Source organism: Pan troglodytes, chromosome 22, assembly GCF_028858775.2.
Source record: "Pan troglodytes isolate AG18354 chromosome 22, NHGRI_mPanTro3-v2.0_pri, whole genome shotgun sequence".
NCBI classification, from domain to species: Eukaryota; Metazoa; Chordata; class Mammalia; order Primates; family Hominidae; genus Pan; species Pan troglodytes.
This window is the reverse complement of record NC_072420.2, coordinates 38,004,776-38,016,214: the sequence shown is the minus strand read 5'-3', so window position 1 is coordinate 38,016,214 and position 11,439 is coordinate 38,004,776.

Here is an 11,439-nt window from a genome sequence, read left to right as displayed (position 1 = left end):
ACTCGGGAAGCTGAAGCCAGAGAATGGCATGAACCCAGGAGGCGGAGTTTGCAGCGAGCCGAGATTGCGGCACTGCACTCCAGCCTGGGCGACAGAGCGTGACTCTGTCTCAAAAAAGAAAGTCAGTTACAACAAGGATGCCCACTTTCACCACTTTTATATAACATAGTACTGGAAGTCCTAGCTAGAGCAATCAGACAAGGAAAGAAATGAAGGGCATCCAAAATGGAAAGGAAGAAGTCAAATTATCCTTATTTACTGATGATATGATCTTATATTTGGAAAAACCTAAAGACTCCACCAAAAAACTATTAGAACTGATAAACAAGTTCAGTAAAGTTGCAGGATTCAAAATCAACATACAAAAAATATGCTAACAGTGAACAATCTGAAAAAAAACAAGAAAGTAATTATGTTTACAATAGCTATGAATAAAATAAGACACCTGGGAATTAATTAAAGAGGTAAAAGATCTCTACAATGAAAACTATAAAACATTGATGTAAGAAATTGAAGAGGATACATATACCAAAAGGAAAGATATTCCATGTTCATTGATTGGAAGAATCAATGTTGTTTAAGATGTTCATCTACCCAAAGCAATCTACAAATTCAGTGCAATCCCTATCAAAATACCAATGACATTCTTCACAGAAATAGAAAAAACAATCCTATAATTTATATGGGATCACAAAACACCCAGAAAAGCCAAAACTATCTTAACCAAAAAGAACAAAACTGGAGGAATCACATTACCTGACTTCAAATTATACTGCAGAGCTGCAGAAACCAGAAAGGCATGGTACTGGCATAAAAACAGACACACAGACAGTGGAACAGAATAGAGAACCCAGAAATAAATCCATACATATACAGCGAATTCATTTTTGACAAAAGTGCCAAGGACCTACACCGGGGAAAGAACAGTCTCTTCAATAAATGGTGCTGGGAAAACTGGACATCCATATGCAGAAGAATGAATCTAGATCCCTATCTCTTGCCATATACAAAAATCAAATCAAAATGAATTAAAGACTTAAACCTAAGACTTCAAACTATGACACTACCAAAAGAAAACATTGGGGAAACTTTCCAGGACATTGAACTGGGCAAAGATTTCTCGAGTAATACCTTACAAGCACAGGCAATCTAAGCAAAAATGGACAAATGGGATGACATCAAGTTAAAAAGCTTCAGCAAAACAAAGGAAACAATCAACAAAGTGAAGGGACAACCCACAGAATGGGAGAAAATATTTGCAAACTACCCATCTGACAAGGGATTAGTAACCAGAATATATAAGGAGCTCAAACACCTGTATGGGAAAAAATTCTAATCTGATTAAAAGGTGGGCAAAGATCTAAATAGACGTTTCTCAAAAGAAGACATACGAATGGCAAACACGTATAGAAAAGGTGCTCAACATCATTAATCATCAGATAAATGCAAATCAAAACTACAGTAAGATATCATCTCTTTTTTTTTTTTTTTTTTTTTTTTTTTTTGAGACGAAGTCTCGCTCTGTCGCCCAGGCTGGAGTGCAATGGTGTGATCTCGGCTCACTGCAACCTCCGCCTCCCAGGTTCAAGTGATTCTCCTGCCACAGCCTCCCGAGTAACTAGGACTACAGGCACGCGCCACCATGCGTGGCTAATTTTTTTGTATTTTTAGTAGAGACGAGGTTTCACCGTGTTAACCAGGATGGTCTTGATCTCCTGACCTCGTGATCCGCCCGCCTCTGCCTCCCAAAGTGCTGAGATTACAGGCTGAGCCACCGCGCCTGGCCCGATATCATCTTACTCCAGCAAAAATGGCTTGTATCCAAAAGACAGGCAGTAACAAATGCTGGTGAGGATGTGGAGAAAAGGGAACTCTTGTATACTGTTGGTGCGAATGTAACTTAGTACAACCACTATGGAGAACAGTTTGGAGGTTCCTCAAAAAACTAAAAATAGATCTACCGTATGATCTAGCAACCCCACTGCTGGGTATACACCCAAAAGAAAGGAAATCTGTATATCAAAGAGGTATCTGCACTCCCACATTTATTGCAGCGCTATTCACAATAATCTAGATTTGGAAGCAACCTAAGTGTCTACCAACAGCTGAATGGATAAAGAAAATGTGGTATATAATAGACACATGGAGTGCTATTCAGCCACAAAAAAGAATGAGATCTCGTCATTTGCAACAACGTGCATAGAACTGGAGATCATTATGTTAAGTGAAATAAGCCAGGCACAGAAAGACATATATGGCATGTTCTCACTTATTTGTGGGAGCTAAAAATTAAAACAATTGAACTCATGGAAATGGAGGTAAAAAGATGGTTACCAGAGGCTAGGAAGTGTAATGGAAGGCAGGGGAAGTGGGGATGTTTAATGGGTACCGAAAATGTTAAACAGAATGAATTAGACCTAGTATTTGTTAGCACGACAGGGTGAGTATAGTAAAAAATAATTTAATTGTCTTTTTTTTTTTTTTTTTTAGATGGAGTTTCGCTCTTGTTGCCCAGGCTGAAGTGCAATGGCACGATCTCAGCTCACCGCAACCTCTGCCTCCTGGGTTCAAGGGATTCTCCTGCCTCAGCCTCCCGAGTAGCTGGGATTACAGGCATGCGCCACCATGCCCAGCTAATTTTTGTATTTTTAGTAGAGACAGGGTCTTGCCATGTTGGCCAGGCTGGTCTTGAACCCTGACCTCGGGTGATCCACTCACCTCGGCCTCCCAAAATGCTGGGATTACAGGCGTGAGCCACCACGCTCAGCCATTTAACTGTCATTTTTAAATGACTGAAAGTTGAAAATAACTAAAAGAGTATAATTGGATTGTTTGTAATACAAAGGAAAAATGCTTGGCTGGGTGCGGTAGCTCACGCCTGTAATCCCAGCACTTTGGGAGGCTGAGGCAGGCGGATCAACAGAGGTCAGGAGTTTGAGACCAGCCTGGCCAACATGGTGAAACCCCGTTTCTACTAAAAATACAAAAATTAGCTGAACATGGCGGCATGTGCCTGTAATCCCAGCTACTCAGGAGGCCGAGGCAGGAGAATCGCTTGAACCCGGGAGGCAGAGGTTGCAGTGAGCCAAGATCGCACCATTGCACTCCAGCCTGGGTGACAGGACGAGACTCCCTCTCAGAAAAACAAAAACAAAAAGCAAAGGATAAATACTTGAGGGGATGGATATCCCACTTACTCTGATGTGATTATTACATATTGCATGCCTTTATCAAAATAGCTCATGTAACCCATAAATATAGACATCTACTATGTACCCACAAAAATTAAAAAGTCAGCTGTTAATCTAAATACTTTTATTTTTAAAAAGGCTACCTCTTATCCCCCTTGGCTTTTAAGATTTTATTTACCAAAGTATTCTGAAATTTCATTAGGATATATCCAGATATGGATCTCCTTTTATTTATTCTACCTGGAAACTGTTGGTTATTTTGAATTAATGGATTGGTGTCTTTCATCATATCTAGAAAATCTTATTCTATTCCTTTAAATATTAATTATTCCCCAGTCTCTCATATTTTCTTGTTATGTAATTTCCATCTAACATGTGTTAGATTTATGACATTATCCTATGTATATGTCCTAACCTCTCTTCTTTATTTTTCATTTTTTAAAAAAGTCTGCCAGGCGTGGTGGCTCATGCCTGTAATCCCAGCACTTTGGGAGGCCGAGGTGGGTGGATCTCCCGAAGTCAGGAGTTCGAGACCAGCCTGGCCAACATAGTGAAACCTTGTCTCTACCAAAAATACAAAAAATTAGTTGGGCGTGGTGGCAGGTGCCTATAATCCCAGCTACTTGGGAGGCTGAGGCAGGAGAATCACTTGAACCCAGGAGGTGGAGATTGCAGTGAGCCAAAATCACGCCACTGCACTCCAGCCTAGGCAACAAGAGTGAAACTCCATCTCAAAAAAATAATAAATAAATAAATAAATAAATATTTAAAAAGTCTGCATTACACATTGCAAATTTCTTCTCATCTAACTTTCAATTCATCAATTCTTACTTCCTTCACTGTCCAATACTTTGCCAAGCACCTCTTTTTAATTTTAATTGTATTTATATTATTTTTAGTTTAGATGTTGTAATTAGTTTTACTGTGTTGTTTTTAATAGGTTCTTATTCTCTGAACATTTGTTTAGGTTTATCCTTTATTTCTTCCAACATGGTAATCATGGTTGAATAATCTGTTGGATAATTCCAATATTTGCAGGTTTTTTAGATCTGTTTTTACTGTCTTTTTTTTCTGTTGTATTTAGCTAAAGTTTTCTTGTATTCCTGCTTGCTGATTATTGCTGTTCAAAAATCACTTGAGCAGTTTCTATAATACCTAGCATGAGAATGCTTTAGAGAAGATTTGAACTTGCTTCTTCTAAAATTCATGTAATGTCTCAAATGCTTTACCAGGGGAAGTGGTGATGGTATTGTACTCTAATGTTGAAAGTGGAGTACTTCGGGGTTTCAGCCAAATGTGGGTATTCTAGGGAGTCCTGATCCTTGACTTCTGTCTCCCGCTTGAAGCCAGAGAATCAAAGCTCAAATTCGTAGCATCATAAATATCCAGAGTTTAAAAATATCTTAGGTGTACTAATATTCCTCTTACCTCTCTGGTTCAAGTTTTTCTCAGGAATTTGGCCAGAAAATTCCCCACTAACTTTTTAGTTCTTCAGTAATTTTTCTTATGACATGATTTTATAAATATATGTATATATATATATATATATATATATATTTAGAGATAGGATCTCACTATGTTGCCTAGGCTGGTCTTGAACTCCTAGGCTCAAGTGATCCTCCAGCCTTGGCCTCCAAAAATGTTGGGATTGTAGGTATGAGCCACCACATGTAGCCTCCTTTATAAATGTTAATATGAAAATCTTCAAAAAAAAAATACTAAAAAACCAAATCTACCAATGTACAAAAAGATTATAGAGCATTATCAAGTGAGATTTATCCCAGGAATGCAAGGTTAGATTAATACTTGAAAATTAATTAATGTAATATACCATATTAATGTAAAAAGGGGAAACAACACAAGATTATCTCAATGATGCAGAAAAAGCATTTAACAAAATCTAACACACTTTGATGATAAAAAAAATCAGCAAACTAAGAATAGCGGGGAACTTCCTCAACCTGATAAGGGTATCAATGAAAAACTCACAGCCAATGTCATACCTAACAGTGAAAAATGGAATACTTTCCCCCTAGATAAGGAACAACACAAGAATCGTTCCTCTTGCCATTCTATTCAACATTATATTGGAGGTTGTAGTCAGACCAATTAGGCAACAAACAGAAATAAAAGGCATCAGAAAGGAAGAAGAATAAATATTTTTATTTGCAAAAATATCAAATATTTCTTACATATCAAAAATTCTAAGAAATTCACCAAAACTAATAAATGAATTCAGCAAAATTACAGGATAGAAGATCAATATACAAAAAAGCAATTGAGTTTCTATATAGTAGTAAAGAACAATCTAAATTAAAAATTAAATTTCTGAATTAAAATTAAGAAAAACATTTATTTACTTTAGCATCAAAAGAAATAAAACACTAGAAAAAAAATTTAACCAAAGAAAGATTATACTTGTACACTGAAAACTAGAAAATATCATTGGAAAAAATTAGAGAAGTCATCTACAAATGGAAATATTTCCCAGTTTCATTGATTGAGAGATTTAATATTATTAAGATAGCAATACTCCCCAAGCTGATCTAAGATTGAATGTGATCTCTATCCAAATCCTAGCTTCCTCTGTCTTTTTTATTGAAATTGATCAGCTGATCCTAAAATGCATATGGAAATGCAAGAGACTCAGAATAACTAAAAAAATTTCACAAAAGAACAAAGAATAGTTTTTTCAACAAACAGTGCTGGGACTGTGGATATCCATATGCAGAAGAATGAAGTTATAGTCCTACCTCACACTATATATAAAAATTAACTAAAAATGATTGAAAAACTAAATTTAGGAGCTAAATTATAAAACGTTTAGAAAAAATATAGAAGTAAAACTTTATGACTTTGGATTTGGTAATGATTATTAGATATGCTACCAAAAGCAAAAGCAACAAAAGAAAAAATAGAAATAAATTGAACTTCATCAAAATTAAGATCTTTTGTGCTTCCAAACACATTGTCAAGAAAGTCAAAAGATAACACACAGAATGAGGGGAAAACATGCATATTACATATCTGATAGAAGGGCTGTATATACAATGTGTAAATAACTCTTACAACTCAATAATAAAAGATAAATAACCCAATTTTTAATGGGCAAAGGACTTTGATAAACATTTCTCCAAAGAAAATACACAAAAGGTCAGTGAGCATATGAAAACATATACAACATCATTAGTTATTAGGGAAATGCAAATCAGAACACAATTAGATACCACTTGACATCATGGGATGGTCATCATTAAAAAGTGAGGTAATTACAAAACAGTCGGCTGGCATGGCAGCGTGTGCCTATAGTCCCAGCAACTTGGGAGGCTGAGAGGGGAAGATCGCTTGAACCCGGGAGGTGAAGGTTGCAGTGAGCCAAGATGGCACCACTGCACTCCAGCCTGGGCAATAGAGTGAGACCTTGTCCTTCTGCCCCACCACCGAAAAAAAAAAAAAAAAAAAAAAAAGGTAATAAATGTTGGCTAGGACATGGAGAAATTGGAACATGGGAATATAAAGTAGCATAGCTGCTTTGAAAAACAGTCTGAGTCTGACAGTTCCTCAAAAAGTTAAACGTATATTTTACAAAATGAGTTAGTAATTCTACTCCTAGGTTGATATCCAAGAGAGTAGAAAACATGTCCATACAAAAACTTGTGTACAAATGTTTATAGCAGTATTATTTATCACAGCCAAAAGATAGAAACCACTCAAATGTCCATCAACCGATGAGTGGATAAACAAAATATGGCTATATCCATGCAATGGAATATTGTTTGTCCACAAAAAGGAATGAAGTACTGATACATGCCACAACATGGGTGAAACTTGAAAACATTATGCTAAGTGAAAGAAGCCTGTCAGTCAAAAAGGCCACATATGTATGATTCCATTTATATAAAATGCTCAGAACTGGCAAATCCAAGCAGACAGAAAGCTGCTCTGTGGTTGCCAGAGGCTGGGGAGAAAAGGGATTGGGGACTGACTGCTAAGGAATACAAAGTTTCTCTCTGGGGATGATAAAAAGGTTCTGGAATTAAATAGTAGCAAGACTTGCATAACTTTGTGACTATACACTGAATTTATGCTTTAAAGGGGTAAATTTTATGGTATATGAGTTATAATGCAGTTTTTTTTTCTTTGAAACAGGCTGGAATGCAGTGGTGCCGTCATGGCTCACTGCAGCCTCAACCTCCCAGGCTCAAGTGATCCTCCCACCTGAGCCTCCTGAGTAGCTGGGACTATAGGTGAATGCCACCACACTCGGCTTATTTTTAAATTATTTTGTAGAGACGGGGTCTCACTGTGTTGCCCAGGCTGGTCTCAAACGCCTGGACTCAAGTGATCCTCCTGTCTCAACCTCCCAAAGTGCTGGGATTACAGGCATGAGCCACCGACCCTGGCCCCAACAAAAATTTTTTAAAGAAAAATATACCTTCTGGTAATTCTGTGTTCTTATGGTGATCCTTATTTATAGAAGTCAGGGGTATGGAGAAGCAGGTGGTTTCTCTGAACTATTTACCTAAGTCAGTTTCCACTGAGATAAGCACATTCCAAGTGTCCCTTAAAAAGTTTTTGGGGAGGGAGGGATTACAAAAGGACAAAGGGACATTTTTAGGAGTGATGGATATGTTCATTGTATTGATTGTGTGATGGCTTCATAGATACATACTTATGTTAAAACTCATTTTGTAAACGTTTAGTATTTGCAGCTTATTTTATATCCATTATGTCTCAATAAAGCTATGGGGGGCTGGGTGGGGGGGAGAAGGAGAAAGTATCCCCTATAGAAGGGACACTCAACAGCCAAGTTCACATGAGCCAGCCTTTCTCACCGGCTGCTAGGGAACTGGCATGACAGGTGTCTTAGTCAGTTCAGCTGCAACAAATTCATATGGACTGGGTGGCTTAAACAACAGTAATTTACTTCTCACAGTTATGGAAGCTGGGAAGGCCAAGGTCAAGGTGCTGGCCAATTTGCTTCTCTTCCTGGTTTGCAGAATGCAGTTGTTTCATTGTTTCCTCGCATGGTGAAGAGAGAGAGAGAATGGAAGCTCTCTCCTGTCTCTTACAAAGGCACCAATTACATTCAGGAGGGCTCCCCCACCACGAGCCAATCACTGGCCAAAGGCCTCAACTCCTAATACCATCACACTGGAGATTAGGCTTTCACACATGAATCTAAGGACACAAGCTTCAGTCCATAGCAAGGAGAACTGAATAGGATTGCCCCTTGGCATATATGGAGGCTACGGGAGGAGCAACAGCATGGACTCCCACTTACCAAGGCCAATCTAGCTACTGCCACTTCTAAATGTCCAACTGCCAGCAACAGAGACCGATGTCAAGCTCCCGATAAGACAGTGTTCCTCAACGAGACCAACCAATCCCTTGGTAGCACCTGTCTACACTGAGCCCCTTCCATGCCAAATGATCCTTCCACACGCGCACCAAGTCTATTCTGGATTTATCTTTCCTGCACACACCACTCTCTGGGGGTTCACAGAATGCCTAATCCACAGACAAGGAATCCTATATGACATAGAAGTGACCAGGTACCCATTTCAGAGCCAAGAAGGTACAGAGTGGGCCTGTGACCCTGGGGTCCAATGATAGAACCACATACCACCCCATGTAGATGCAGTTGGCTTGACAGAAAATTGCAATGGCTCCTCGAAGACACAGCTGATACAATGACTGGAAGGACAGCCTCTGTGTCACTGTTCAAGGTGTAGACAAGCAGCAAATTTCATACACAGCCAGTAGGAGCAGAAGTCCCTTTACAGAACAATTTGTGTCAATAGGTGGTAAAGCTCATTATCCAGTCCTCTCAGCTCCTGTACATATTCTACAGAAATGTTAGCTTAAGTACAGAATGAGAGGTGCCCAAGAATGTTTTTGCAACATTGTTGGCAATAATAAAATATGATAAACAACTTAAAGACCCATTAACAGGAGAATGGATCATAAGAGCACAGAACATTTACACAGTGGAATACCCTGCAGTTGCCTGTAATCCCAGCACTTTGGGAGGCCGAGGCGGGTGGATTACCTGAGGTCAGGAGTTTGAGACCAGCCTGGCCAACATGGTGAAACTCCATCTCTACTAAAAATACAAAAAGTAGTCAGGTGTGGTGGCACACACCTGTAGTCCCAGCTACTCGGGAGGCTGAGGGAGGAGAATTGCTTGAACCTGGGAAGCAGAGGTTGCAGTGAGCTGAGTTTGTGCCACTGCACTCCAGCTTGGGCAACAGAGTGAGACTCTGTCTCAAAAAAAAAAAAAAAAAAAGCATGAACTAGAACAATACATCAGCTGGATGTGGTGGCTCACAGCTGTAATTCCAGCACTTTGGGAAGCCAAGGAAAGGACTGCTTGTGCCCAGGAGGTTAAGAACAGCCTGGGCAACATAGTGAGACTCTGTCCCTACAAAAAAAAAGGAAAAGAAAGAAGAAAAAATTAACCAGGCATAGTGGTTCATGCCTGTAGTCCCAGCTTCAGGAGGCCAAGGTGGGAGGATGGATTGAGCCCAGGAGTTCGAGGCTGCAGTGAGCTATAATTGCACCACTTCACTACAGCATAAGCTACAGAGCAAGATCCTGTCTCAAACAAAACAAAACAAAACAAAATGTCAATATGGATATATCTTTTTTTTTTTGAAACGGAGTCTCAATCTGTCGCCAGGCTGAAGTGCAGCGGCATGATCTTGGCTCACTGCAACCTCCGCCTCCCGGGTTCAAGTGATTCTCCTGCCTCAGCCTCCCGAGTAGCTGGAACTACAGGTGCACACCACCAGGCCTGGCTAATTTTTTTTGTACTTTTAGTAGAGGCAGGGTTTCACCATGTTGGCCAGGATGGTCTCGATCTCTAGACCTCGTGATCCACCCGCCTCCCAAAGTGCTGGGATTACAGGCATGAGCCACCATGCCCAGCCCGATATGAATATATCTTAAAAACATCATAATACACAGAAAAAAATAAGCTGCAGAGTAATATAGCATTTGTTTTAAATTTGTGAACATTAAAACCAATGTTATATATCCCCTATGGGTTCATACACCTAGAGCAATTATATAAAAACACACATGGGGAGCGTAATCATCAAATTCAGAATAGTTCTTGCCTCTGGGAGATAGAAAGATGCATTTGATGTGAGAGGGGTACACAGGTGCCTTCCACTATGATCTCGAAAAAATGATCTAAAGCAAGTATGGACTGGGCATGGTGGCTCCTGTAATCCCAGCACTCTGGGAGGACAAGGCGGATGGATCACTTGAGGCCAGGAGTTTGAGACCAGCCTGGCCAACAAGGTAAAACCCTGTCTCTACTAAAAATGAAAAAAATTAGCTGGGCGTGGTGTTGTGCACCTGTAATCCCAGCTACTTGGAAGGCTGAGGCATGAGAATCGCTTGAGCCCGGGAGGTGGAAGTTGCAGTGAGCTGAGATCACGCCACTGCACTCCAGCCTGGGCAACGGAACGAGACTCTGTCTCAAATAAAAAAAAAAAAAATAGTGTTTCGATTACAGGCATGAGCCACAGTACCTGGCCTAATAATTGATATTATAGTAGTTTGTTTCATAGTCAGGCACATCTACAGAGATATAATCCATAGAAGAAATTGTGGTTTGAAAGGCCTTTGCATTTTTCTTCAAAATATTTTAAATGATGCATTATTTCAAAATCTGAAATGTACAATTTAACTAAAATTTAGCTTGGGTTTGGAATGTAGTGATGAGAGGCCTGCTCTAGGTTTTACTTCTTGTTAATATTATTCTCTCGGAAAAAATAATGTCAACTATTAATTGGTCCATGACTTAGCTAGAATATTATTTGCTTTATTTTTTGTTTCGTGTAAATATTTTATTTCAACAAAAATTTGTTTTCTTGAGGCAGGATCTTACTCTATCACTCACGCTGGAATGCAATGGCACTATGATGGCTCACTGCAGCCTCCATCTCCCCAGCTCAAGGGATCCTCCCACATCGGCCTCCCAGGTACCTGAGTGCCACCACACCCAGCTACTTTTTTGTATTTTTTGTAGAGATAGGGTTTCACCATATTGCCCAGGCTGGTCTTGAACTCTTGAGGTCAAGCAATCCTCCTACTTCGGCCTCCCAAAGTGTTGGGATTACAGGCATGAGCCACTGTACCTGGCCAACAGAAACATTTTAAAAGAACACCCTTGTAATTTTAAACCTTTAGTCTCATTCAGCTCATGAATACGTGGAGGTGTGATGACAAGGGGCAC